Raw genomic sequence first — 5696 nt, 5'->3', positions numbered from 1 at the left:
GTTTCTGGTGTGACCTTTGCTTCGAAATGTACCCTGTTCTGGAATTTGGATCGCTTATCAAGGATCGATCTGACGCATAAACATATATTGCTGTTTCATCTAGCCTCATGTAAAGACTGACATAGAAAGATACAAGCAATACTCATATGATGAGGCGTAGATAAATCATTGTCTCGTAAGGAAATGGTGACTTACATTTCGCTGTGGAAGAAGGAACCTCCGTTCTCCGATAGGAGGGTGATGGTGTACCAGTGTTAGATAGATGATAGTATTTTGTACACTATCATATTTTTGTTAAAAAAATTTATAACTCATGATACGGGTTTTAATTGGTTGGTTACACAAATTAATTTGTGTAAAGTTATCTATACTTCTATATAATTTATCAGTTGTAGTTCATCCGAGTGATCTTTACTGTCCACCCGAGCGTCCACTCTAGTTGATTAAATGGTCATCATGCAAAATTAGATATGTTTCTTGTTTAAAAATATATTTAATCTCTCATATTTGTTTTTTATACTTATATGTCTAATATTTACTATCTATATATTCTAAAAATATATTTATTTTTTTATCTATATATTTAAAAATACATTTAGACCGTTATATACTTAAATTGATTCCACACGTGAGAAGTTACGCCGCCAGAGGGGAACAACCACGGGCTCCGGCGAGGACGCACGCACCCTCCCCGCCGCTGCCTCGTCGGATCTTCCTCCGGCCGACTCGGTTCGTGAGTAAACTGCCATCTCCTTTGATTGCTTTATGTCTGCGCTAGTGCTTGTCCATGGTGTTCTACTGTTCTTGATCGAAGCTGGCTCCAAAATCTGGTCGGGAAAAGCAACTACTTTTCTGCTATATACGTGATGTTTCTCTCCTGTTGCCTGTGATCTATTGCGAGCGGCGCGGGTAGGCAAGGTTTCTTGGTTATTGGCGCGAGTTATTCGATCAATGGATATTTTGCGGCGACCAATTAGCTGCTGCTAAGACGTGTAATGCGCGAATTTTCCCGTAACCAATGCAATGTGCTTCTATTGCTGTTGTGTTGACGTTGGCGTGTGAATTTTATACAGTCGAACATGATTTTCTGCAATTAACTATGCATAGGCTGCGTACTGTAACGAATGTAATCTGTTACTGCCGTATTGCGTTTCTTATGCTACTTTAGAAAACCCAAGCTTATGACTGTATGGCCAAATGCGGTGGCTGCCTACTCCAGTGTTTTCTATAATGCTTACAATAGCTATCATGCAGCCCCCTGAGAGGTTCCTGCTGCTGATGCCTAGTTTCATTTGCCTTTGCTTTCTATACGTGTTGCTTAAAACAAGAGGGCGCTGATGTGCTTCATATGGCTGCATCACTATTTGCACTAAAAGCTTGCTCAAGTTTCAATATTAAAAAAACTGTTTTTTTTCCGCTGGTCTGATTGCATATGATCAAGTTTATCGATACTGTCTTATGGAAGTGCAAGTTCAGGTTTTGTATAATTGGTTATTAATTCAAAGGGAATCTGGGTTCTCTTTTATTTTTATTTAGGATTTTTGTTGTCACCTTGTTGATATGCTGTACAGGTTTCACATGCATTTTGTATTACAGGAATAGGTAGCCGAGCTTCGTATCGGCAAGATGGTGCAGTATAATTTCAAGAAAATCACTGTTGTCCCTCCTGGGAAGGACTTCATTGACATAATCTTGTCCCGCACTCAGAGGCAGACACCAACTGTTGTCCACAAGGGTTATGCTATCTCACGCCAGTTTTACATGCGCAAGGTTAGGTATTCCCAGCAGAATTTCTATGAAAAACTATCCACCATCATCGACGAGTTCCCTCTACTAGATGACATCCACCCTTTCTACGGTGATCTGCTCCTGTGCTCTATAACAAGGATCACTACAAACTTGCCTTGGGCCAGATTAACACTGCCAGGAACATTATTGCAAAGATCTCCAAGGACTATTTGAGGCTGCTCAAGTATGGAGACTCTTTATACCGTTGCAAGTGTCTGAAGGTAGCTGCATTAGGACGCATGTGTACTGTTATAAGGAGAATCAGTCCTAGTTTGGCATACTTGGAGCAGATCAGGCAGCACATGGCCAGGCTTCCATCCATAGACCCAAACACCCGTACTATATTGATTTGTGGCTATCCGAATGTGGGGAAGAGCTCTTTTATGAACAAGGTTACAAGGGCAGATGTGGATGTTCAGCCTTATGCTTTTACAACAAAATCCCTGTTTGTTGGTCACACAGATTACAAGTACCTGCGCTACCAAGTGATTGACACTCCAGGGATCCTTGATCGGCCTTTTGAGGATAGGAACATCATAGAAATGTGCAGCATAACTGCTCTTGCACACTTGAGAGCTGCTGTGCTGTTCTTTTTGGACATTTCTGGATCTTGTGGGTACAGTATTGCTCAGCAGGCTGCACTATTCCACAGTATCAAGTCCTTATTCATGAATAAGCCTCTTGTCATTGTGTGCAACAAGACTGACTTGCAGCCTCTAGAAGGTCGTTCTGAGGAGGACATGAAGCTTGTAATGGAGATGAAGGCGGAGGCAATGAAGACTATTGCTCAAGCTGGAGTGCTAATGAAGGTCTTTCTGAGCACTTTAACAGATGATGGTGTAATGGCTGTTAAAATTGCTGCATGTGAGAGGCTTCTTGAACAGAGGGTGGATATAAAAATGAAATCAAAGAAGATGGCCGCCTGCTTGAATAGGTTTCATGTTGCTATGCCAAAGCCTCGTGACAACAAGGAGAGGCCTGTTTGCATCCCTGCAGCTGTTCTCGAAGCTCGGGCGAATGCTGCTGCGAAGGAAAAGAAGAAACTCGAGAAGGACCTTGAGAATGAGAATGGAGGTGCTGGGGTCTATTCTGCAAGTCTTAAGAAGCATTATATGTTGGCCAATGATGAATGGAAGGAATATATTCTGCCTGAGATATTGGATGGGCATAATGTTGCTGATTTTCTGGATCCTGATATCCTGGAAAGGTGTGAAGAGTTGGAAAGAGAGGAGGGGCTTCGTCTTGAAGAGCAAGCTACACAAGATGCTTTCCAGATTGATGGCCATGAATTAACTGAAATGCAGCGTGAAATTTTGGCTCAGATTAGGAAAAAGAAGGCATTAAACATCCAAGAACATAGAATGAAGAAGAGAACTGCAGAAAGCCGCCCTATTGTTCCAAGGAAGTTTGACAAAGATAGGAAGTTTACAACTGATAGAATGGGGCGGCAGCTTTCCACTATGGGCTTGGATCCTAGTGCAGCCTTGGACCGAGCTCGTGGCCGATCAAGTGGTCGCAATCGTGAAAGGTCACTGAGCAGAGCTGCTGGTGATGGTGATGACATGGAGATAGATGGCCAGCAATCCAACAAGAAACTGTGGACAAGGTCAAGATCTGGGTCGAAATCACAAGCACCTGAGGAGGTCACACCAGGAGAAGGATTCAGGGACTCTGAGCAGAAGAAGAAGGCAATCAAGAAAGCAAAGGACTCTACAAGAAGAGGAACAAGGATGCTCACCATGGAGAGGCCGACCGTGTTATTTCCACATTGAAACCAAAGCATCTATTCTCTGGGAAACGCTCTGTTGGGAAGACAAGCAGGTGATAAGTGAATCAGCACAGCTGCTATACGGATCTGGTGGGTCATTTTGTGACCATATTATCCATGTTCAGATAATTCATCCTGTACTCCTGTGTGTCACATCTGTTTTCTATGCTATTTCTGTAAGATGATATTGAATCTCTCCCTGCCGCTTTTTGCAGGAAATTCAGGATTGCTGCAATTTGGTGTTGGGAGTTGTGGAAAGGATGGCTTCTGTTTGCAATCAACACGACTTATTCTACGCCGACACTTCCGATATGTGGACTCTGGCTTGCTGTCTCTCCTATCTAGTCCTCCTCTGAGGCATAGTTTTTCCTAGCTTATAATTATTCTGCTTACAGTTTGTTAGTCTGAATCGTGTTGACTCTGTTCAATGTTGCTAAGGCTACTTCAGTGGTATTTTGTGAAATGTTATGGTGAACTGAACTTTTCATGTCGCACTAGATCATCCTGTTTGAAATAGTATCAAGTCCAGTATTGGTGCTACAATAAGCGCATTTTTCTGATTTGGCTCTGCCATGCGAAGCCACTGTTGCCGGCTGTGATCTCCTTCATGGCTGGTAGCATCGTCAAACATAACAGGATTTAGCAGATGTGTTTTGACTTGTTACCTGTCAGTGAGCTGTGCTACCTCGCTTCTGTGACTCACTAAATAATGAACTGTTTTACACTTTGGTCACTGTGTACTTCAATTATGTTGTAGTGTAAACGAAAAGAGACATTAGACAATTGCGAATTGAGAGTCAATTGGTTGTTTCATTCATTGTCTTGATGTGCATATATACAAGTTGAATGGGATCCCGTCCATTAGGAGACATTCCTTCTCAACGGACGGGAGCAACCGCCATGAGCGGTTTCTTTATCATATGGTTCATAACAAATTACATGCATATTCGCTGTCATTGCGCTCAGGATTTGTTTCGGGTACTTCCAAATTTGCCCCGTGCTAGCCTCAAGTTTATCTGGAAAAAAAAAAACAGGATCAGCACAGCTACAACTGGCCGACTCTTGACAGATTGAATAAAGCGTCCAGACAAATTTTCAACCATAAGGAACGGATCATATACCAAATACGACTATATTACTAGTACTTACTCTATTAAAAAATACAAGGTGTATTTTATTGTGGCTTCGTATTTCATTGTGGCTTGGTCTTCAAACTTTGACCATCATTTTACTTACAAAATATATTATTTATACAAAAGATATTTTTATAATTTGATTAAATATTAATCAAAATATATAAAGTTTGACTTTACAAAAAGAAATATACACACTGTTTACAGATGGAGTATTAGGCTAAGTCAGACATACGATACGACAGTGTCATCGGAACTAAAATTTCGTATTCCCGAGACAACAGTTCACCCAAGCACTCAAGTTGCATCATTGTTTTTCCCTTTTTTGTTTGGTGCACTTTATTCCATATGTGGCAGCTACAAAAGATGCTATTACGCCATGAGTTCCCACGTCCAACCTCGCCATCCGCAAAGCCATGTCTTCCTCCTCCATGCAAACCGTTCCCTCGCAAGCCGAGCAGACCAACCACGAGCTGTATCGGCATTTCGCCGACCTGGTCTCCTCCTTGCCGAGCTCGGACGGCCTGGCCCACGTACAGCTCCACGACCAGAGCTGGCACGCCAGCAAGGTGGTCATGGTCGGCGCCATGGTCGCCGAAACGTGCTTCGCGGCGCGCCCCTCGGACGTCGTCGTCGCCACCTTGCCCAAGTCCGGCGCCACGTGGATCAAGACGCTCCTCTAGTCCTCTACGCCACCGTGCACCGGGGTGACCACCCCGTAGCCCCACTACCGGAGACAGCTTCTTTGCCGAGTGCCTCAGGCACTCGGCAAAGGACGATATACACTCGGCAAAGGCTTTGTCGAGTGCTACACTCGGCAAAGGGCGCTCGGTAAAAAATTTGTCGGCAAAGATCTCTTTGCCGAGTGCACTTTATCGGGCACTCGGCAAAGGCTTTGCCGAGTGCTAATCTGACACTCGGCAAAGTCTTCCTCTTTGCCGAGCGCCAGTGAATCAAACACTCGGCAAAGGTGGCGTCTGTGCCGAGTGCCACCTGGAGGACACTCG

The 5696-nt window shown here is 43.6% G+C and overlaps 1 pseudogene; it reads left to right on the top strand.

The window, feature by feature from the left end:
* The first annotated feature begins 661 nt into the window (after positions 1-661).
* On the top strand, positions 662-3996 carry LOC133905544 (nucleolar GTP-binding protein 1-like; annotated as a pseudogene).
* The last annotated feature ends 1700 nt before the right edge of the window (positions 3997-5696 follow it).

Source organism: Phragmites australis, chromosome 2, assembly GCF_958298935.1.
Source record: "Phragmites australis chromosome 2, lpPhrAust1.1, whole genome shotgun sequence".
In the NCBI taxonomy this organism is placed as follows: domain Eukaryota; kingdom Viridiplantae; phylum Streptophyta; class Magnoliopsida; order Poales; family Poaceae; genus Phragmites; species Phragmites australis.
The sequence above is the reverse complement of the archived record's forward strand: the minus strand, read 5'-3'. Positions and strand labels throughout refer to the sequence as shown.